The sequence below is a fragment of the Macaca mulatta genome, chromosome 4 (assembly GCF_049350105.2).
Source record: "Macaca mulatta isolate MMU2019108-1 chromosome 4, T2T-MMU8v2.0, whole genome shotgun sequence".
Classification (NCBI taxonomy): Eukaryota; Metazoa; Chordata; class Mammalia; order Primates; family Cercopithecidae; genus Macaca; species Macaca mulatta.
This window is the reverse complement of record NC_133409.1, coordinates 79,349,525-79,374,692: the sequence shown is the minus strand read 5'-3', so window position 1 is coordinate 79,374,692 and position 25,168 is coordinate 79,349,525. Positions and strand designations below refer to the sequence as shown.

General features: G+C 38.6%; 1 protein-coding gene across 1 annotated transcript in view; it reads left to right on the top strand.

Annotated features, from left to right (window-relative positions):
• Window positions 1-25,168, top strand: part of CRYBG1 (crystallin beta-gamma domain containing 1) — a 214,597-nt gene that overhangs the window by 12,887 nt on the left and 176,542 nt on the right. The gene's annotated exons all lie outside the window — the stretch shown is intronic.

The following is a 25,168-nucleotide window of genomic DNA, read 5'->3' as shown; positions in this document are numbered from 1 at the left end:
CGTAGGTGATACTGTTGGCATGAAAGATGTAGATCTAGAGACTTGATGTAAAAGGATTATGAGAACCTTGTAAATAATCTTTGTCTTTATAAGAACTAGTAAAATTGTCTTTAGTGCCCATTTCTCTCAAAACTGAGTTTTATTTTGATTTTTATGTATGTGAGAGAGTTTTAAAATTATGTTTAAGAATGTTCATTAGTTTCTATGAATATTATTGTATACGCAGAGCTAACTTCTCTGTCAGTAGGTCATAGAAAAGAGTAACTTTCTGTTTCCATTTTACTAGACTGGACATTTATATGCTCTGGTATTTAGATTACATGTTGTTGGCTTAAAGCCTAAATGATTATAGTCATTAATACTGTTCGTTTTCCAAAGTACAACTGGAAATTTGCTACTTTATCTTAAACCCTGCTCTTTTATTATATACTTTCTCTAATTTTAGAAGCAATTATCCAGTGATAATGGTAATTGAAGCAGAAGGTTTGCTTCTTTTATGTGTGACTGTACCAGAGCAGATATTACTTCTCTCCAAAGTGGTCTTGATGTGTGGTTTTCAGTGACTGTATTTGTCACATTCAGAAAAGTAAGTAAGTGTGACAGTGAAACTGCACTAGTATAATTCATTTATTAAACAAACATTTATAGACACCCGCTATATGTGAGGCCCTGGAGTGTGGGCTGGCAAACCAGTTCAAGTTCTATGGTTGGCAAATTGAGTCTCACTCCCCTATCTTCTAGAAAAGCCATAATATTCACCATTAAAATGATAAAAAGTTGCTACACTTACTGCTATCATAAAGAAGAGAAAATATTCAAATATACATAAGGCAGCCTGGCATGGTGGCTCACGCCTGTAATCCCAACACAATAGGAGGCTAAGGTGGAAGGATTGCTTGAAGCCAGGAGTTCGAGACCAGTCTGGCCAACATAGGAAGACTATGTCTCTAAAACAAAAAAATAAAAAAATTAACTGGACAGGGTGGCATGCACCTGTAGTCCCAGCTACCTAGGAGACTGAGGTGGGAGGGTTGCTTGAGGCCAAGAGTTCAAGGCTGTAGTGAGCTGTGATCGTGCCACTGTACTCCAGCCTGGGCAACAGAGCAAGACGTCTTGCTAAAAACAAACAAATATGCTCAAGACAGAGGCTGAGCGATAAAAGAACTTAATCCCCACAGAAGGTGAAGAATTTATATTTCTTGAGTGTAATTGTTACTGCTAAAGGAATTCCAGAGAACACTTGATGATGTTAGTATATAGAAATTCTCTAAATGGATGGTTCTATTTGTCTATGATCTAAAGATATACATATAGATATATACATTTGTATATATAGACACATTCATACATATATACACATACATACATTCTAGCACTAAGTTCTTTACTGATATAAGTACTCAGTGCTAGACTACCTACTTAGTAAATTAAACATGTACTTACAACATCAGCAAAGCAGGAATAAGAGAGAAAAGAAAAGCCAAAATACACCTGAAAGTTCTGTGTTATTTTCAGATATTAAATTTTGTTGTAGGGTTTAGAATTGATTTTATTTTGAATGACATATTGAGGTGGGGGAGGCATAACCTTTTTAATGATTAATGTTTCTAAAGACAATGATACAGACCTCTGTATATACCTTGTTTAAAGAGCACTGTGGCCAGGCATGGTGGCTTATGTGTATAATCATGACACCTTGGGGAGGCTGAGGCGGGAGGATCACTTGAGGCCAAAATTTGAGACCAGCCTGGACAACATAGTGAGACCCTGTCTCCTTAAAAAACATTTTGAAATTAGACAGGTGTGGTGGCATGTGCCTGTAGTCCCAACTACTCGACAGGCTGAGGCGGGAGAATTACTTGAGCCCAGGAGTTCAAAGCTGTAGTGAGCTGTGATTAAGCCACTGCCCTCCGGCCTGGAAGGCAGAGTGAGGCCCTGTCTTTAAGTAAGTAAGTAAGTAAGTAAGTAAATAAATAAATAAATAGAAGAGAGCATTGGCAGGGGTTAGGGAGGAGGTGGGAGAAAAAGTATGATGTGAACTGTGAAAGGTAACAGAGAAATATGCCCCATTTATTCTTGTGTTCATCTCATGAGTCGGATTCCAGGCCCAAAGGTACCACTTTATCTTCCTTAAAGAGGCTCAGTTGGTTAGCATCACTTGTTAAATGTCCTGTCCAGTTCTGTGTAAGTGGTCAGATCGGTGAACATCTCCAGTAACTGTTCTTTTATGGTTTGAGACTCCAGTTTTATTTTTTGATACATTTATTTTTTGATACACTTGGCTTAGCTGCTTTGGAGGCTTCACGATATTGAGTAGTTCCCCTTCACCCATGGGGGTATATATACCAAGACCCCCTGTGGATTTCTGAAACTGTTGATAGCACTGAACCCTCTATATACTATGCTTTTTCCTAAGTACATGTACGTATGATAAAGCTAAATTTATGAATTAGGCACAGTAAGAGATTAACAACAGTAAGTAATAAGATAAAACAATTATAACAATATACTATGATAAAAGTTACATAAATATGGTATTTCTCTCTCTCTGTGTCAGAATATCTTATTGTATGTGAGATTTTTGGACCACAGTTGACTGTGAGTGACTGAAACCATGCATAAGGGAGGACTGCTATAGTTATAATAATTCACAATCTCACTATCTATGGATTACACTCTTAACATTGTGTTCCTTTTTGGTACATATTTTCATATAGCTTAGCAGTAAAGATGAAATTATAGAGCGAGTAATTTAGATGGCTTTTGTATCTTGTTTTGTTTTTCATTTCACATTTTATCATAAGCCTCTCCCTACTTCATTAAAACATGTGAAATAATTTCCTTACTCATTCCCCTCTGTGTAAGACCTTTATCCACATCTTGAACCTCAGTCTCTGGATATTCTCTATTTGTTTTTCCAGACCCACCCTCCACCCTCCTCTGTGCTCAGAGGCTGCGTTTAATGACTACATGAACCTAGCTCTTTGTCCTCTGGCTTCTATAACAGTTAGGTTCTGCCAATGGGAAGCTCTGGAGGCGAGGGCAGGCGTGGGAGGTCAGGCTGAAGTTAGGTAGTGGTTTTGTTACTTTGCAGAAGGCCACAGCTTCTGATGGGTTGACCTCTTCTATAGCTCCGATCTTGCCAGTTCCAGTACTCATTCCGTCCCCTTGCCTTTATGCTTAGGGGTAGTAGTGGCTCCCTGCCATTGGGAGCCCTGGTCTGCTTACCATTCCTTACTGGTTTTCCGTTACCTGTCCATATCTTGTAACTAGTCAGTTATTTAAACACTTCTCAGTTATCTCTTTGTGCGTACCATTGGTTCTCTGCTTAGAACCTGGCTGACATCTGAATCCAAGTGGTACGCTCTTTATGTTTTAGGTTTGGGGCTTTGTACTGCAGAAAGATAAAAGACAGTTCAGGATTAGGTAAGAGAGTTAAATTAGTTCAGGTCTGAGCTGGTGTTAGTGAAAAATGGCATAGACTAAATTAAATTACACTTAAGAGATATAAGCAAATTGTTTCTGGAACAGGGAAAAAGGAGCAATCAATTCTTGCAAGCACTGTATTGAACACCTGCACTTAAAAGGCAAGCAGCATACCTTCCCTGCCAAATGTTTCCAGTTCTCTTGTTTTATTTGGATAATATTAGTTCAATTGTTTCATTTTCCTTTTCATCCTGAGCTCTCATGACTAATTCACTTCTGCTTTTCCTCCTGGTTTCTGGGCAGTTTGCATATCCGTACATACAGTCCTCTATCTCCACTTGGATAGTCCTTCTTCATCCATGTGTTGCTGCCTTGTAGAAAGCACTCTCAGGGTTTTGTGAACTGAATGGATACCACGTTTTTGGCATGCTCCCTTATATGAACAACAACCCTTTTCTTCCTTAAAGGAGACACAAAGTATGTAGCAAAAAGCTAACTTCATTCCGTTTTGCTTCAGCTCTAGATCTGAGTCATGACTTTTGAAAACAAATGCCAAAGCAGTCATCAGACTTACTAGGGGTTGTTAATACTTCACAGGTCTTTTAAATTCAATAAATGTAATGGAAGAATGTCAGTGTTTTCTGTGATTACCAGGTTATCACTGACAGAATCTCTGACTGAGAGAATATTAAGGCTTATTCCATGACTCACTGTGTTACTCATAAGTCCTAGTGGTATATATATATATATTCATTTGCAGTCTGTCCAATATTTAAATAAATTTTATCTATTTTAACCTATTTTTAAATATGTCTTTGTTGATCAGATATTCACATTATATTTCATGCTCTTAGAAATGTGAATTACTCTTAGTGTATCCTACCACAGGTATAAATAAGTATAATTTACTTAAAATTCAGTATGTGAAATTTCCATCATTTACCAATGACCACTGATGGCAGAGAAGACAAAACCAAAAATTTACTGGTATAGAAATGAGAGGACTTGGGTTTTAATTTTAGATTTCTCAGTTACAAATTAGGTGACTTTGAGCAAATTACCTAAATTCTTTGTGCTTTAGGGTATTTTTCCATGAAACAGGGATGATACCAATCTCCCTGCTCCCTAACCAACCTGTTGAGTGGCTCCCTTGAAGCCATGTGTGAGAGCATGGTGAGGAGTGGGAGGCCTCAGGCTTAGGGGAGCCCTGTCACCCCCCGGTCATCCCTCACACAGCTCTCACCACTTCTTTTCTGGAAGCCTTGAGCATTCCTTTCCCTTTTCCTGTGGTCCTCCCAGAGGTGAGTAGACAGAGGGCAGGATTCACTTTCCCCTACCTTTTGTCCATTCTAATCTTTCTAGCGATTCCTCTCCAACTTCTCAACTTATTTCTGAAACATCTCCAAAGTTCTGTTCTGAAGCTGGTACGGGGCATTCCCATCCATTTCCCTGTGCAAAGTGGCAAGGTGGAAGTGTGGGGCCTGTAGATACCATCACTGCCACGCCACAGGGCTCAGTACTCAGCACTGTTCCCCACTCACCTCGGTCTTGCACCACCCAAGTGCCTGTGGGGATTGCTGTGCCTAGATACACACACCCATATTTCTTCTTCAACTGCTCCTACTAGGTGCCCTCTCTTACAGACACTATGTATTTCAGAGGAAGCACATATGGGCTTCCCAGATAATTTCCAGAGGTAGTTAGTTTTGGTTGTCTCCATTTCACAGATTAAACAACTGAGGCATGAGTAGTCCCAGCTACTATGCAAGGCTGAGGAATGAGAATTGCTTGAACCCAGGAGGCAGACGTTGCAGTGAGTCGAGATCGCACCACTGCACTCCAGCCTGGGCGACAGAGCCAGACTCTGTCTCAAAAATAAATAAACAAATACAAATAGAATAAAATGATGTTGAAGTAAGAGAATAAATGAAAACATTTATTTGATTAGTAAAGTAAAATAATAATCTTTTTTTCTTTAAGAGATGAGGTCTTGCTCTGTCATCCAGGCTGGAGTGTAGTAGTACGATCATAGCTCACTGAAGCCTGCAATTCCTGGGCTCAAGCAATCCTCCCACCTTAGCCTCCTGAGTAACTGGGACTATAGATGTGCACCACCATGCCTGGCTACTTTTAAAAATTTTTTTGTAAAGATGGTGGTCTCACTGTGTTGCCCATCTTGAGGATTGCTTGAGGCCTAGTCTCCAACTCCTGGCCTCAAAAAATCCTCCTGCCTTGGCCTCCCAACGTGCTAGGATTACAGGCATGTCTACCATGCTCAGCCATGATTTTTACATTCTAATTACAGATCACACTAAGGTGGACGTAACACTTTTAATACAATAAATTCTATGTGTAGAAAATAATGGATTGTTGTTAGTAACAAATGGCTGGTCATTGAATCCTTAGTTTGACTCTCACCTACTTTGGGCTCTTTTGAAATACACTGTCTCTAATTTCCATTTCCATGTTTAGAGTTTGATAACCAAAGACACTGCCCTGACTTGCGCAATTTCAAAAAAGAAAAACCCAGAAGTTGTCACGCCACAAGATACCTTTCCGATCAGAGCTGTTCATGTTCAGGTCCCAACATGCAGCTTCCGTTTTTTTCTTAAGTGGAAATTCGGTAGCATTGAACACAATATATTTAGGAAATTTAAATATTGAGCAATTTCAAATATCTCTAGAGTAATTTCCTTTGGGAACATGTGATTTGAAAAGGTTACTATTTGAATTCCCAAGAGATTCTGGAACCCAAAATTCAGGGCTTGGATGTGGTACAGGAACCCAGAGTACCTGAAATCCAGCTTCTCTGAGGCATCAGAGCTTGGTGGGGGGTCAGAGGGCTGACAGACTAGCCACCTAAATGACTCTGATGGGTTAGCACAGAGAGGAGAGTGTGATTAGGTGATGCTACCTGTTTCTGTGACAACCTTTGGAATTTCTTCTGTGTTCTAATAATTTAGATGAATTCAGAAAAGATGAGTAATCATAACAATTTTAGAAAAGAACTAACCCAGAAATCCAAAGTCTTGGATCTTTGCTAATATTAGCTATGTTTATTCAGTGACGTCACTTGACTGTCTTGAGGCTTAGATTCCTCATTTATAATAGGAAGGGTGAATTCAGTCTTTTATCATAGGGTTTGTTCTGATCGTAAAGTCTCTGAATTACATAGTTTAGTTGATAATTTTTACAGGAAAGTTTGTCATGTAAGTACAATAAGCAGCAATATGTAATGTGTAAGGAAATTGAACTCATTCTAATGATAGTTATTTCCACCCTTTCAGTGGGGGTGCCTTTGATGAAAAGTAGAGTCATCAAAATCAAGATGTTTCAAATCCCTTCTGAGTAGAAATCTTAAACATCTTGGATGATTGCAAATGGGAAAGGGGAAAACTGCAAAAGTTATGTATTTTTTTAGACACATAACATGCAAGAGTGGATTACATAAATGCTATTTCAAGGAATCTCTTAAGATGTACATGCATTTGTGGCTGTATGTTTGATGTTCACTTTACAAATTCAGCATAGGATCATAACATAGAAACTGAGGTATGTCCAGACACTCCTATATGCGGCATAGAAGAACTTAACTAATGACAAAAATTCAGGGGACAAAAAAGCTTACAAAATTTATGTCTGACTTCTTTGTAGTCATAATGTGTCTGCTGACTTAATAAAATAGCATATTGCTTTCTTTACACATTTGAATCACAGTGTCTTGTGGCCAAAATTCCTAAATTCTGCTCCTGGTTCAGCCATTTCCTGGGTGTGTTACCTTAGGTGAAGCATTTTACCTATTTGGAGCTTAGTTCTTTCAACCATGAATCCTAAGTGCTAAAAACCATATCCAGTGAAAGACAGTTTTACTGAGAGAAGGTTACCTAGGAGATTGGCATCTTAGGTGAGCTCAGCTAGAAGCAAACTCTATGACAAGGATGTAAGTGTAGATGTAATCCAGGAGATACCTGTGGGAAGTGAGTAAGAAGCCAGCCAGTAAAGGGGGAATTACAATGCCATTTTCCACTGTTGGTAAATAGAGGTTGATCCTCTTGGGAAATTCTGGACACCATTGTAGAACTCAGAGCTATGCCATCTTTGGGGACAGGAGCCGGAGTATTAAAACACCAAGTTCTGCCAGTCATTGGTTAAGGGCTGATCCTTAGAAACAGGCACTGTTTCTCTGGTACTTTCTGCTTTGGGCAATGTGTGCTCCTGCTGGCCAGAAAGCCCCCAGGTGGTTGGAAGTCCAGTTGTCCCAGGCTATATTATCTTGAGGTGATATGGACAGGGCATGGACAATGTCTGTCATAATCTAGTTACAGGGGTACAGCCAGAGGACATCTAAACTGCTGGACTATGGTGCACCAAGGGAAGATAGATATGCACTCACTTCTAGCAGGAAACACCACTAAGAGACACTGAAGCAAGACACCAGGAAGCATTGAACAGTCCTCCTCAGCTGTGTCGGTTTCCTGTCTACCTCTAAACAAAGGCATGCAGCAGCCAGGGAGGGGCAGGCTCCTGAGCTCTTAATAGCCTTAGATTTGGGAGGCCAGCCATGGGCATTGCAAAAAACGTGTTGACAGTACACGTGTGGTTAGTAGTCAAAATTGCAGGGCCTAATTGCTGGCTACATCTAGGACATAGCACTTTAAGGGGAGTAGCTTCTGTGAGGACTTTGTTGATGCAAAGAGCAGAACTGCACGGAGAATCTGATTTATTTTGTGGAAATTCTTCTTTTGATAAAGCAAGAAATTCTCTGGTGTGTTGTAGAAGAATATTAGGAGATACAGAAATTTTTGTTAGGTTTTATGGGAAATCAAACCAGTTATTAGCAGCATTCATGACAGATTTTGAAACATCTGGGCTTTGAAATTTTTGTTCCTTCAGTGTCACCAGTTTTGTTAAAACTCCCTATTGCTTTCTAGGTAAAGTTGACTTTTAAAAATGAATTTTTTGGCCAAGCACGGGGGCTCATACCTGTAATACCAGCACTTTGGAAGGCCAAGGATAGAAAAAAAATAATAAAAATCAAATTTTCTACCAATTGCTCTTTATACAACGGAAAAGAATGTAATCTCTGTTGGAATTATAATTTTCTTTCATATTTTTGTAATAATTTAGATTTTATTTTTAATATTTATGCCAGAATCAAAAGCTAAGTGTTTAGAAACAGTTTCTGTGCTATTGGCATGCAAAAGCTAGCTTTGGATAATAATCCATGTACTTGTGATTATTATAAAAAATTATGATTAACTATAACATGACCTGATGAATCATTGTCCTTAAGTTAGCCACATTGTAAAAGACAATCATAATTAGAACATCATGACTTTATTACTATCAAATAATCTGCTTACTACAAAATTATTGGCATCCAAGTAGGGCTAATGGGAAATCCTGCAACTGTTTTTTTTAATGTCTCTATATCCACGAAAGGCAAGTAAGTAATTAAGTGGGCAGAAAGACTCTTGAGGTAGCTTTTTCCGGAATGGAGGTTGTGAGTTCAACTTGAACTAGTCATGGAACCATAATTTTAAAGATTTTTTAAAAGTATAAGAAGGTATTATCTCATCTAGTATTTCTCAAAATGTGTTACTTAAATATCCAAGTCAAAATCACTCAGGTAAAAACCAGATTTCTCTTCCTCTAGAAATTCAAATTTGATGGATCTGAGGTCTGCATCTTAACCTCTGTAAGTAGTCATTAAAGGTTGAGAACCAAGGATCTAGCCCAGTTGGGATTAGGAAATTGAAATCCCAAAAGGGACCTTCCAAGGGCACCCAGCTATTCAGTGGCAAAGCTGGGGCCAGAACCAAGCTTTCTCTAGTTTAATGTTCATAAATGCATTTCCCAAACTTATCCTTTGCATAAGTGATGATAAGTAATCTTTTACCATAGCAGATGTATTGTCTCAATCCTTTCATATATGTAAATGTGCAAATGGAATTTACACAGACTAGAATAATAGAATAGTTTATAGTTTTGAAAGGCTGGACTTTAGTTCCTGAAAGACTGTGAAACAAAACAGACAAAAAGTGCTGGTATGAATGATCTCTAACAAGGCTCCCATATGAATGTATCATGTGATGTGTCACAAGTGTTTTTCCTCTGATCAGTTCTTTATTTCCACATCTCTTGTTCATATTTGGCAAGTTTGCCACAGATAACTTCCTCCTGCAGTTTTTCATATGCAATCTCCTAGGTGTTCCAATATGAATACACTACTTAGAACCACATAGTTGATGACTACCTGGGCTGGTGAGTTTTTTGTGATTAGTACTTGGGGCTAGGGAAGTTATAATTGTGGTTCTCAACCCTGTGTGTGGCCAGTCAGCTTTGCACAGAGAGAAAAAAAAAGCTTCCTTGTTCATAAACTGCATTTCTAACAGGGCAAGTCTTCCTGCAGATGTGCAGTGTTGGCCATGCAGGTACCAGGTGAGAGCAGGTGTGAACTCAGCACAGCACATGACCTCTCTTGAGGAGCAGCTTGCAGAGCACTTACTGCTGATGGTGTGAGGTCAGTGTCACCTTTCTTAGGATGGAAAATAGCATGAGTTTAAACTGTGACCCAAAACAAGGCTACAGAGACTCCTCTTTGACCCACTGGTCCTCCGGGGACTTCCCATTGGTAACTGGGGCCCTGTTCTTTAGAGCAGTGGTCCCCAACCTTTTTGGTACCAGGGACCAGTTTCATGGAAGATGATTTTTCAATAGACTGGGTGATGAGGGGGACGGGGATGGTTTCAGGATGATTTAAGTGCATTATATTTGTTGTGCACTTTGTCTCTCTTATTACTACATTGTAATGTATAATGAAATAATTATATAACTCACACAATGTAGAATCAGTGGGAGCCCTAAGCATGTTTTCCTGCAACTAGTTGGTCCTATCTGGGGGTGATGGGAGAGAGTGACACTCGAATTACATTGCTTATGTCCAGTCTACTCCATAATCTCGTTTTGGTTACAGTCACAGAAGAAAACCCTGCTTCACAAAGATGCTTCTCAGTGCTTTTGTGGCAATCTCAATCTCAGGATATTCTGGCTTGATTCCATCCAGAATGTATGGAGATTTGAAATTTTCTCCTACTTTTAAGTATGAGAAAAACATACTTTTAAGTATGTTAAGTATGTTTTAAAAGTAAAACATACTTTTAAGGCCACCATCATTTGTGATCTCAAGCAGGTGATACTCTTCTAACTCAGACGTCAATTCACCTGGCTTGTTCACAAATGGGTCACGGATACATTCTTCCCAGTTCAGATGTGTTTTGTGGTTGGGGAGTACTGCTCAAACTCTTTTGAAAGCTGAGATAGGTGATCATGCACCAGCTGGGAGAAAGAAGGACTCTGGCTCAGTCTCTTTCAAAATCTCTGCTAATGTTTGAAACATGTCAGAAATCCCAATGTTCACTCATCGCCCCCATAATTCCAGTTTGGCTTTGAATGCAGCCACTTTATGTGCCAACTTGAACACAGTTGTCATTCTCCCGTGAAGTGACAGGTTGAGTTCATTGAGCAGGTTGAATATGTCACACAAGTAAGCAAGTTTTGCCACTGATTCTGTGTCAGTGAAATGTGCTGCCAGTTGTGACTGTTTTTCTAAAAGAAATCTCTGGAACAGTTCTCATAACCTAAAAACTCTGGCCAGTGATCTACCTTTAGAAAACCATCTCACTTCTGTGTATAAGAGAAGACATGTGTGCTCTGCATCTGTCTCCTCTCAGAGCTGTTCAAACAAACATGAGTTAATGGCATGTACTTTAATGGTGGTTGATAATATTAATCACATCCTGCAAGACATTGTTAAGTTCAGGTGACAGTTTTTGGCTAGTCAGTGTTTATCTATTGGATACCACAGTGCATAGACTCACATTCAGAAGTAATCTCTTTGACCTGAGTAGTGAAACCAGAAAGCCATCCAGTCATGGCAGCTACTCTGTCCATGCATATACTGACACAAAATGACCAATTCGGTTTTCCTGACACATAATCATTCAAAGACTTGAATAGTTCTGCAGATGTGATGTTGATTGGTAATAACAGTGCACATAACATATCTTCATGCACATCCTCCTGAAAAATACGTCGCGCAAAAGCAAGCATTGTTGTTTCGTTGTAAACATTGGTAGACTCGTCAACCTGAATTGCATACCACGGTGACTCATTAATCCTCTCTAACAATTATGTTTCAATGTCCTCTGCTGTTCATCAGTTCGTCTAGTTATGGTGCTAGCCCAAAGAGGAACACATGCCACCTTTTGAACTGCAGCCTGTCTTAAAAGTTCATGACAAACATTCTTAGCAGCAGGCAGGATCAACTCTTCACCAATAGTAAAGAGCTTCTTGGCTTTAACAATGCAGTTAACCACTAAGAATGACGCTCTCACTGCAGGCACATTTGATGATGTCATGGCCTTCAATAACTGCTTCTGTTCTTGGTGTTCACATTTGAAAAAACCAAAAAACCAAAAAAACAAACAACAACAACAACAAAAACCCTCCAAAGGCTCATCTTTTAATGCAGGGTGCTTGGTCTCCATGTGGCGAAGCAGTTTTGAAGGTTTCATGGCTTCATTGGATAGCCGGTCACAACATATTATACAAAGTGGGCTTGGAGAATGTGAATAACCTGTTGCAATGAACCTGTAATTTAAGTAGGACTCTTGGTATTTTCTTTTAAATGCAGCTTTCTATTTGTTGACAGTTCATACTCTTCTGCTGTCTAATCACTGGGCCTTTTCCCGTTTTTCAAAGAAGGTCTCCAGTGACATTTGTTTTTTACTCATTTTGACTAAGGTTGGCTTGTGAGCTTACCAAAACTGTGACTGAGGCAAGTGCATAGTGCAGGAAATAGGTGTGGACAGAAATGGTAAATAAAATAATGGATGAGCTACCTGGACTAAACTAAGTGTTGGATTCTGACTTAAAGTCTGCCACCAGATACAGCTTAATTGTCACTTGCCACTCACTGATAGGGTTTTGATGTGAGTCTGCAAGCAATTGATTTATTACGGTCTCTGTGCAAACCTCTCTGCTAATGTTAATCTGTATTTGCAGCTGCTCCCCAGTGCTAGCATCACTGCCCCAACCCCACCTCAGATCATCAGGCATTAGATTCTCATAAGGAGCATGCAACCTAGATCCCTTGTTTGTACAGTTCACAATAGGGGTTGCACTCCTATGAGAATCGAATGCCACCGCTGGACATACCATGAGGCAGAGCTCAGGTGGTAATGCGAGTGATGGGGATCGGCTGTAAATAACAGATGAAGCTTCGCTCGCTTGCCTGTCATTCCTTTCCTGCTATGTGGCCTGGTTCTTAATAGGCCCTGGACCACTAGCCGTCCATGGCCCCAGGATTTGGGACCCCTGCTCTAGAGGAGACAGAGTTGAGACAGGGTTGATTTGGAAACAGGGTTGATTTTGACATCGCTTAAAATAAAATTGAGACAATAGCTCTAATTTCTACTCTCTTTTCTTTTATTCTTATAACTGTATCTTTAGTAAGGATTTCAAGGGATTTACCATGGAACATAAAATATAACAAAGTAGCATAACTTAAAAGTATAGTAAAACAAGGAAGAAAAAAACCAGAGCTGGAACCCAAGTTAATAAGGAATAAGGCTAAGCCAGTTGGTCATAATCTAGGACCTGATGTGCAAATTAATAAAATATCAGTATGAAGTTGTAAGGATTTATGGAACATATTGAATTATCAGAATTTCCATAGTAAGGCTGTCACTGGAATTACAAAAATCTTTGAACTCTGAATAGAAGGAAAGATTGTGATATAAACACTGGGAGAAGTGGGGAGGGAACAAGAAGCTGAGGAAGCTAATCTTGTAACCTGCGTTTCATACCCAGGAGAGATGGAAGAGGCTCTGCTCCCCTCATGGGGTCTTAAGCATGAGAGGATTGTATGTCCCTCTATACTCACAGCCAATTCCTACACACACCATCGCTCCTTCCTCCTGCTGTCACCTCCCTATCTCTTTTTTGCTCAATAGGTAATATTTACTTTTATTCTTGTCATACCTCCACCCTAGTAAGGGTTTTAGATATTCGACAGGACATTTGCGATGCATGCAAAGTTTCTTCTATTGCTGTGTAAAATTCTGCTCACCCCCAGATGAACAGGTTTAACGACTGGGTTAACTCAATTGGGTTGAGGGAGGTGGAAATTTTGTTGTGGGAGGATTGTCTCTAGCACTCTATGCTTGGTGTAGTGCAAGAGAGGAGCTTTTTAGATTCTCATGGTAACAAAATTATGGGGTTATCACCATGAAGACCCATAAAAATAGCTCAGAAATAGCTTTTTCCTGTCTTGTCATCCACAAACATGCCTAGTGAGTTCTCAGGTGCTCTAAAGATTATCAGTGACCTTTTATTCTTCCATTGGAGCAGTTATTTCAGGTCCTGTCTGCTACTCTCTAAAAGATTTATTGAGCCATGAGTGTGCCAGATTAGGGCATTGGTAGGAAGGCCATGTGTCCTGGTTTGTGCCTGTTTTCCCTCCCCAGTTATTACTGGCACTGCCTTTTACTCTGAGAAGATCCTTGTTTGGATGTCTAGTTATGCCACCTCACCATGAACCTGGCTTGTGCTATGAATCCTTTGCAAGCTCCTGCTGCCACAATAGTCGAGGGGTAAATCACGTGCACTTCTTTTCTATGTATGTTGAAAAACTTCCTCCGAAGTCTGAAAATCACTGTGTGGATAGGCTTGCTCTGTTCATCTTTGCACCTCCCAAATTTTCTGGGTCCTGAACTATCCTGGGGCTAACCTCACATGTTTTGGCCCTGCACTTATTTAATACATTTAAGGAAGGAAGGAAGGAAGGAGAGATTTGATCCCCTTTTCCACCTGCCCCTCCCTCTGTCCCCAGCCCAGAACCTGTCTTCTTCATACATTTTTGGCAAATGTTTTGTTGAATTTCCCCTAGTAATTTTATTATTAGCAACTTAAGATCAAAGGCTCTTATGGTTTAATAATATTTTGAATATGTAGTTTTACGTGTGTTAAAAAGTTTCATTTTAAGCAGAAGCCTCTTAAAAAGGGGAACATACTTCAGTTCTAGAGTAGAATGATAATTTCTGGCATCACTCCTCAGTGTCCACAGAAAAATACCATCTGACATATGACCTTATGAATTACCCTTTTTACTTTATAGGTTCCAGTTGGCAAGTTTATTTCTCAAGTTGTTTCTTTTTATGTACTTTGCTGATGATTAGAATAAGATGCCACCATATAAGAAACAATATTTTGGTTATTGCTATCTTTTAAAATCGCTAGGTTTATATCAGAGGGATGGCTAGCTGAGAGAAAGATCAGTGCTTGTTATAATATTATTTATTTTAAAAGAGAAACAGAATTCTTTATCATGACAGCTAGGACTATTTTCTACTTTTAAACCTGAAGAGACTGTACCTAAGCAGAGAAATTAACACTGGCATAAAGTCATAAAAATTTATGGCATAAAAGCATAAAAATTAACACTGGCGTAACACTGGCATTTTCACCATTTTTTTAATTGCCAGAGTCTAGTTTGCGTTTATTTTCACCTAGCTATCCTCAGCTTAGTACTGAAGTGACACTTGGGGTTAAAATTTCTTTCCCAAATCTTCCTTTATAGTTTCCTCTGTGACTTTTTATCATTTTTTAAATCTTTTATTTTTTTAGATTAAAAATTGCTTTTTGTAATGTGATTTGTGTTTGTTTGCTTACTAGGGAATTAGAAAATTGCCTTATATATTTATTGACCACTTACTTGTATTTATTCTTTTGTGGAATATTCTTTTCCCATTTTAATATTGATGTGTTTGTGTTTTCTTAATTGGTTTGTAAGAACTCAGTGGTAAAATTAAATTGGGCACCCTGGATTTGGCTTGAATTGGACAGCATTATGCTTTTTCTTAAGATTATAAGTGAAACTACTTTTCTTTTACAGAATTCAATTCTACATGTCCAATTAAAAAATTTTAAATCAACCATAGTAGTGTTCCAAAATGTGTCAAAATTAATGTATTCTTCCAAAAATACACTATGAAATAAACAGATCAGTTGCATTACGAAGCAAGGCATTGATCTCATTTGTTTAGTTTGTCTTTGCGAGTCACATTTTCGAAGAATAGCAATGATTTGCCTCTGTCTCCCAGATGCAGTGTGAGCTTTCTTTCCTGAGCAGGAATATGAAGGAACTTATATATGTTAGCTGCATACTTTTGTGTGTGGGAGAGAGAGTTGAGTCTTCTTTGGTAGTTGCTTTTATGGATATACTTATATATAATATAAAAGCATATTTTGATCACTTTATATATTTTTGCATGTGTTTTGGTTCAGTCGACTCCTATAGTGAGAGGCGGGTTTCTGTTGTATTGTGATGTTTTAACTTTTTTCAGCTGCTACAACTTAAGTCCTTAATATGAAATATTAACTTTATTTCATAATAGCTATGAAAATATTTCGTTGTTCACCCTTTTGGCAAAGGACATATTTTTGTGTAAACCTTTGGAAAAATTGTTATTTTTGTATGCCTATGTTGATTTTAATTGGAAATAATCCCTAGGTCTAGGTAAACCGTTTAATTAATTTTTTTGAACATTATTTTTCCAGGTTCCAAGCTTACAATTTAATTAATTTTATCCATGAAGCCTGTTATTGTTCAGGGACAAATAGCATTAAGATGAATCATTTATAAAATGGAGCTGTAAAGAAAACTATGTTCTGATCAGAAATACCAAAGAACAAATATCGTATTGTTTGGAAATACTACTTGGTTTTAAGGACTTAGTTCCAAAGCAGGAAATAGGATTACAAAAGTTACCATTGGTTCTTTGGTACTTCCTAACTAAATCACATTGTCTAAAGCAGCGACATGATATAATAAATCTGATCTCCTCTCCCCTCCCCTTCCCTCCTCTCTCTCTCTTTTCTTCTCCCTTCTTTCCCTTGTAATTGTGGTATATCTTACACAGAGCAAAATATAAAAATATTAAGTGCACAGATCAATTAATTTTTACATTTGTGTATACACATGTAACCACAACCCAGATAAAAATATAAAACATTACTGTTACTCCAGAAGCCTCTCTTGTGCACTCCCCCCATGCCCCTGACATGAAAATAACTACTATTCTGACTTCTATTCACCGTAGATTAATTTTGTTCTTTTTCTTTTCATTTCATTGGAATCATATAGTATGTGTCTGGCATCTTTCACTGAATATTATGTCCATGAGAGTCATTCATATTTTGAATAGCGATAGTTATTGCTATGTAATATTTTATTTTATGACTGTGTTACAGTTTATTTTATACATTCTATTAGCATTGGATATTTGGGTTACTTCCAGTTTTTTACTACAATATTATGAGGAAAGGTCCTATGTACATTTTCATGTGTGTCTTTTGGTGAATGTAAGTATGTACTCATTTCTGTTGGGTATATACTCAGAATTTGAGTTGCTGGGACATAGGGCAAACATATGCTTCATTTAGTACATACTTTCAGACTGTTTTCCGAAGTGATTGTATCAGTGTACACTCCTACCAACAGTTAGTGAAGAGTTCCAGTTGCTTGTCAGTTCTTTTTTTGTGTTTTTGTTTTGAGATGGAGTCTCACTCAGTCACCCAGGCTGGAGTGCACTGGCATGATCTCGACTCACTGCAACCTCTGCCTCCCAGGTTCAAGCAATTCTTGTGCCTCAGCCTCCCAAGTAGCTGGGATTACAGGCATGCACCATCATACCCAGCTAATTTTTGTGTTTTTAGTCGAGATGGGGTTTCACTGTGTTGGCCAGGATGGTCTCAATCTTCTGACCTCAAGGGATCCGCCCACCTAGGCCTCCCAAAGTGCAGAGATTACAGGTGTGAGCCACCGTGCCCATCTAGTTCTTTTAATTTTAGCTATTCTGATGTCCAGTAGTAGTTGATAATATACCTCATTGTGGTTTTAATTTATATTTTCCTAATGACTAATGATGTTGGACAACTTTTCAGAAATCTGTTGGCCATTTGATATCCTTTTGTTGTGCCTGTTCAAATATTTTTCCCATTTTAGAAACTGGACCATCAGGCATTCTGTATATATATGCAAATACTCCATTTTTGAATTACATGTCATGATCTTCTTAAGGGACTGCCTTATTTGTCTAGTGCTTTTTGGCCATATGAAGTGAGGGGAGAGTGAGGGAGCTTTGCTGGTCCTGGGCCTAGGGGAAAGAAATACATGATGGCTTTGGTGCCTGATGTAAACTATACTGCAGCTAAGGGGCAGAGCTCCCCTCAGCTTTGCCAGCACACCACACTTGCTTCGTTCTTGCACTCCAAATTCTTGGCGTTAGAGGCGCTCCCACTGGCTAGATCACAAAAGTGGAGTTGTTTCCAAAAGCCCATTGTTTAAAACGTGTGTGTGCGCGTGTGTGTGTGGGTGTGGGTGTTTCCTGAAAACAGAAGGAAAGCAAAGGAGTTAATCTTCCCTCAGGAAAATATGAGCAGCTGTGAGCATTCAGATAAGTTCATCATATTAGCTGATTACCACCTTAGAAAATGCAAAGAAGGCTCTCAGGGCGATGAGGTTTAGTCCCCGCAAATCTGTGTGGCTGTGCTGTGGGAGTTGTAATGGGGGATGGGAGAGCTTGGGGAATAAGCTGGGCTCTTTACCCCAATTTTTTCTTCGGCTTGTTCAGGGTATAAACTGCCCTTTGCTCCTCAAGCCTGCTCCTCCCCTGCCACATGCACAATAGTGAGAGGAAAGCTACCCCATCATCTTGAAAAAGGCAACTGAACGAAAATGGGAATCTCCCGCTCTCCTCATGTATTATCTCTTCAGTGTCTAATTTCTCATCCTCTTTCTTATGTCAGAACAGAAAAATAACAAGGCAAATAAAGAATCAAAGTAAAGAGGCAGCAGACTACACTTAGGGAGGTAGGGCTTAGAGAGACCCAGTGAAGGCAAAAGAGAATCAGGAAGGGATAAGGACAGTGGTAAGAGGGGAGCGGGGGGACGCAGGAAAGAGATGGTGGAGGGAGATCTGATGGGACCGATACCATCTTGAAATTTTGAAAATTAAACAATGTGTTTATCTAAGATTAAATTTTTCTCTGTAATATAAAATAGGAAGATTTTGTCTAGTGCTTTTTGGCCACATGAAGTGAGGGGAGAGTAAGGGAGCTTTGCTGGTCCCGGGCCTAGGGGAAAGAAATACACAATGGCTTTGGTGCCTGATATAAACTATACTGGAGATAGTTGAAGATGGAAGTAAAGGGATTATGACAATCGATCTTCCACAAATAAATTTTACCATTGTGCAAAGGACAACCCTGCTAAGAGCTGTTAGAATTTTTGGTTATTTAAAAGAGAAATAATTTTTTTTTTTTTTTTTGAGACAGAGTTTTGCTGTGTTGCACAACACAGGCTGGAATGGCTGGAGTGTAGTGGCACGATCTCAGCTCGCTGCAACCTCTGCCTTCCAGGTTCAAGTGATTCTCCTGTCTCAGCCTCCCGAGTAGCTAGGATTATAGGTGCCTGCCACCACACCTGGCTAATTTTTGTATTATTTCACCATGTTGGCCAGGCTGGTCTCAAACTCCTGACCTCAAGTGATCCACCCACCTTGGCCTCTCAAAGTGCTGGGATTACAGGCATGAGCCACCACACTTGGTCATACAATTTTTAGATTTCAAAACAATAAAATCTCTGTACTAGAGTTTTATTTATTCACAAGTCTTATTTTAGTCCTAGAATATGCTGTTGTTTTTTTTGAGATGGAGTCTTGCTCTGTTGCCCAGGCTGAAGTGCAGTGGCATGATCTTGGCTCACTGCAACCTCCGCCTCCCAGGTTCAAGCAATTCTGCTGCTTCAGCCTTTTGAGCTGGGACTACAGGCATGCACCACCATGCTTGGCTAATTTTTGTATTTTTTGTAGAGACAAGGTTTTGCCATATTAGCCAGGCTGGTCTCAAACTCCTGACCTCAGGTGATCCACCCACCTCGGCTTCCCATAGTGCTGGGATTATAGGTGTGAGCCACCACACCTGGCCTCCTCTTCCTTTTTTGTCTTTTCCTGCCTTTAGACTACTGATCAATAGCACTTTTATCAGAAATTGAATGAAAGGGTATACGGCCAATACTGGATTTCAGCACAGCCTAGAATAGTCTTTCACTTCTAATCCATGCACTTAAAGTTTATCTAGGCTGCAAAGCTTTAGGTACACTTGGTTTAGGTGCCTTGACATCATATTTCTTTGGCATTTCTGAATATAGCTTGTTAATAAATGTCTCTAACATTGTTTATCCTTGTCCTCTTTACCCTTATTTTCTTATATTTTCCAAAGGCTCTGAAGGAACATATTTCATTTTTCTACCTTTCTTACGATACATATACAACAGTGTCTTCCACTCATGAGTGCTCCATGACCCATTCAATGTCTAATTAATGTCTGTATTTTCTGCATCATGTTCATTTCCGTTTATCACATATAATTGAGAATTTATTGAAAAAACACTTTTTCTTGCACATCTCCAAGCTTCTCTAATGTTCTTGTAGGATATCTTAAGGTTGTTACTAAGGGATTGTTTTAGAGGCTGAATTCTAAGTAAACTGAACATCAGAACACATTGACTTTTATTCCAGGCATTGTTAAGCAAGAAAGGAATAAAGTGATTCTAAAAGTTGTTTCTGAAATATAAGCTTGTTTTTCAAGGTAACATAGTTTTTAAACAAGTACGTTAAGTTTGTTTCATAATAGTGCATTGGAGTTAAATGAACCGTGTAATTTCTGCTTATGGATGTTAAGTTAGAACAAACACATGGAAGAAAACTTGACAGGCTTAATCTTTCAAAAAAGAAAAGAAGAATATCCCTCAGTAGGTAGTACAGTGCCTTAGAGAGGTTTTAACAATGGTGTGTTAAATGCACACAGCAGAATTTATTTATTTATTTATTTTTTTGAGACAGAGTCTTGTTCTATCACCCAGGCTGGAGTGCAGTGGTACAATCTCAGCTCACTACGACCTCTGCCTCCCGGATTCAAGCGATTCTTCTGTCTCAGCCTCCCAAGTAGCTGGGATTACAGGCATGAGCCACTGCACCTGGAAATGTATATATATTTTTTATAAAAGTTTCTACCGTCTTTCAATTTTCAAATGTATTGATGTAATATTTTTATTATTTAAAAAACTGCTTCTAGGCTGGGCACAGAGGCTCATGCCTGTAATCCCAGCACTTTGAGAGGCTGAGGTGGGCGGATCGCTTGAGCTCAGGAGTTTGAGACCAGCCTGGATAACATGGAAAAACTCCTTCTCTAAAAAAAACAATTTTAAAAATATAAAAAAATAAAAAACCACTTCGGTTTTTATAGTTAGGTTTCTCTATTCTTAATATTTTTCATTTTCTTTTCCTCTCTTTTTTATTTTATTAATTTCTCATCTTATCTTTATATTTGCTTCCTCCTCATCATTTGAATTTATGCCATTATTTTTGTAGCTTTTTGAGTGACTGCTTAGTTAATTGATTTTCAGTTTTTCTTTTTTTAACATATATTTAATTTTCAAATATGTATACATATATTTTAATGCTATAATTTATCTTCTAGATACTGCTTTATCTGCTTACCTTTAATTTTGTTATATAATTTTTTATTTTTGTTCAATTCTGTTTTATAATTTTAATTATGATTTCTACTTGGACTATGAATAATTTAGAAGTGAGATTATAGATTTTCAGAAGTATAGGAGATTTTGGGTTGCTTCCTTAAGTGGTAATTTGCCATCCCTGCAGGAGTTTTATCTATTCGAGACCAATTTTTATATTAATCCTCAGTTTGTGATTATTACATTACAAAGATACTATACATTCAGATCCCATATACATATATATATAGATTTGGGGTCCAAATCACTCTTTGGCATTTTGTTTTTTGTTGGAGAATTTCTTCCCTACCCTGAACTCTAGGCAAATGACAAGCTTTAGGCAAATGACAATACTTACCTGAGTCATTGGTCATGTTTCTGCTTCTATTTTCGTGGAGGAGATAACCCATCCATGGACCCAGCTGTATGAAACGGTCTTATTTCCAGCTCTCTGCCTTGCATGATCCCAGAGCTATGTCTCTGATCCCCTCATAGGCATTGAAGTCTTAGTCCTTAGATATAAGAACTTATTTCTGGATTTATTATTTTGCTAGGATGCCTAGGTGCCAGCTTGTATACTCATTGCTTAACTTTGAGTATTTTATTTCTTATGCCAGGGTAATTTTTTTCCTTTGAACTCAGCTATGAATTTTAATTTATTATGTTTTATTTCACATTTCTTGTGTTTACAGTGAAAGAGTATCAACCACTGATTAGTCTCCCAGCATCCTTTCCACATAGAATTTTGACTGCTGTTTCAGTGTAAACACTGAATGAACTTATAAATTCAGTGGAAAGCAAATTCTTTCATATTTAAACATCATGTAATTACAGTATTATCATCTATATGTATGACTTCACCAACCTCTAGCAAAGGAGAATTCTACAACTTTTGCTGGAATATGTAATTTCATTTCCAGCATTTCAAGAAGGACTCATTTATTCTTTCTGACAAACAGCACCAGAGACAGAAAAACCAGCACCTAAAATCTCTGGCATACCACTCTTAGCATGGAGTAAGTGGAAAGGTCAAGTTTAATGGTATTGCTTCTTGACCACACGTACAGACTGTGGACTTTCTGAGGACCTGTTCTACCAGAAAAACAAGACCTCAGGGCAACACCTGCTATTGAAACATGGGCATTTCTTTTCCCCGTGCAATGGAGTCTTGCTCTGTTGCCCAGGCTGGAGTGCAGTGGCACGATCTCTGCCCACTGCAACCTCCGCCTCCCAGGTTCAAGCAATTCTCCTTCCTCAGCCTCCCAAATATCTGGGATTATAGGTGCATGCCACCACACCCAGCTAATTTTTGTATTTGTAGTAGAGACGAGGTTTCACCATGTTGGCCTAGCTGGTCTTGAACTCCTGACCTCGTGATCTGCCCGCCTTGGCCTCCCAAAGTGCTGGGATTACAGGCGTGAACCACCACGCGCAGCCAAAACATGGACATTTTTGATTCATTACATCGTGGTATGCGGAGACATCCAAACTTAAGTTGCTGTGACATTACATTAAGTTTTAGTATTAAGAGCTATATCTTTCCAAGTGGCTTTTACCAATTCTTTTTTCTTTCCCCAAGCTTTACTAAAGTGTAATTGGCAAATAAAAAGAATATATACTTAAGGTACACAACATAGTGTTTTGACATAAGTATATATTGTGAAATGATTACCGCAATCAAACTAATTAGCATACTTATCACCTCACATAGTTACCTTTTTTTGGTGTGTGGTAAGAACATTTAAGATCTTCTGTCTTAGCAAACTTCAAGTTTGCAGTATAGTATTATTAATTATAGTCACCATGCTTACTATAATGAATTAGATCTCTAGAACTTATTCATCCTGCATAACTGAAACCATTTTATTTTTAATACGTGTGTAACTATAGACCCAAAGAGAACTTGGAATCATTGTTTTAGAAATTGCGTCAAATAAGACAAACACGGTGTAAGAGTTTAAGAGTTTTATGGGTTGGGCACTTTTAATGAGCTTGGTTCAGTTCAGTGCTTCAGCGTAATCTTTCTATAATCCTCAGCTTTAGGCTCCCCATCTCTGATAAAAGGCAGGGTGTGACCAAGGAACACAGAGTTCAGTAGTCAGCACATTATTCCCGGACTGAGATGGTTTAGGGTCAGTGGAAGGCTACTGCTATCTCTGCCTCTATGAAACCAGCAGGGTGTATCGCCACTAACTCCGTGACCACTGAGTGATAATCTCTGCATTTGGAATGTTTCTAACAAGGATTAACTAGAGATAAACTGTAATTGTCACCTATTCCCTGTACACTTCCAGGAAATCCTGTGTTTTTACCTTTTGCTGGTATAAATGTGGGAATTTGAGCTGCGGTATCTCAGTGTCAATGGAAACTTTGGATATTGACTATCTCTGTATCAAATTTATATCGCCCCACCTTTTTTAGCCCTCAGTGTCATCAAGAGAGGTACTTACCTTATAGTTTATCAATAAGTACCAAAATACATGAAGTACCAAAATATGACACAATAAGTACCAAAATAGCTCTCACTGAGCTATTACACACAATTGCTTTCATTTTGTTCTCCTGGAAGTTTTGAAGTACAATATATAGATTGAACCCTTGCCCATCTTCTCTGCTTTTAAAGGTTCTCAGACCTACCAGACATGGCCATACTAAATGGAGAGAACAAAATAACAATTTCAAAATTCAGCAAACCAGCCGGGCGCAGTTGGCTCACACCTGTAATCCCAGCACATTAGGAGTCCAAGGCGGGAGGATGGCTTGAGCTCATGAGTTCAAGATCAACCTGGGCAACATGGCAAAGAGGCTGAGATGGGAAGATCGCTTCAGCCTGGGAGGCAGAGGTTGCAGTGGGCTATCGTGCTCCTGCACTCCAGCCTGGATGACAAAACCAGACCTTGTCTCAAAAAATAAATAAATACATACATACATAATAATAAAATCCAACAAACCAACAACCGGTGAACTCAGAAGTCAATTCAGTAATTGGTAGCAAAAATCTATTTTCTATAAAATATACAGGAAGTACATTCTTTTGAACTAGAAGGTCCCCCAAATATCCAAATACTTCGGTTAGGAGGCCTTTTTTCTGACCTCTACGCTGTCTTGAACTCTTATTCATCCATTTCCTTCTCCAGCTTCTCAGTGCTGGAATGTTATCTTATCAATGTGATCTTTCCTATGAAATCTTTTTTGTTTGCTCCAATCAAAATCAACCCCCTTCTTCTCTTTTTCATTTCTTCTTAGTCTCTCTGTCACAACTCCCACAATGCTTTCTTTCATGTTTGTTTATAGGCCTGTTTCTCTCCACCAGAGCATAAGTTCCTTAAAGACAAGTACCATCCTTTTATCCCTGGTGCCTCGCATGACATGTGGCATATATATAGTATGTTTCCCATAAAGATTTTTCCAGTGAATAAATGAAGGCTAGGAGATAGTCCTCTGGTGAAACATGCCTTAAGTGCTTTTTAACCAACATGCTATTAAGAACTACAGTTTACCTTTCCATTAAACCCTCTCAGTGAGTAAGTTTGCCCAGAAAGCCAGTTTATTTTGCATAGTAGAAGGTAACAAACACATACCAGTACTTGGAAATCCCAATTTAATTTCAGCTGTTGAAGAAGCCTGATGAATTACCTTCCCACTTCCTGTCAAAACCTCTTCACCTCAGAAAAACCTTTTGGTCAGCCCTTTGTTAATTTTGTATACAGAAAATCCTGACATGAGCCAATAAATCCAACATTATAGTCAGTGTTTTCAAACTTCATAAAAGTAATTTCAACTTTCCACCCTTTAATCATATAAGTTATCATTTGTCTCCTGCTTTAGTTTGCCCTTCTAACTTTCTACAGCAAAAGATAACTTACTACCACTTTATAACTTATTTGGTGCCCTTGTTATATCCCAAACATTAAATGTCAATAACATAGTTCACGTCTCTGTTAGTGTTGAACTTGCCAAGAATATCCATTTGAACAACTATTTGGATGTGTGACATAGGGATGTTAAAAACATTAAAGACTATATGGACCTAGTGAAGGAAACTTGCAGTGTTCTCTTATGGCTTAGTAAGAAATTTTCCATGTGATAACTTCAGTCTGG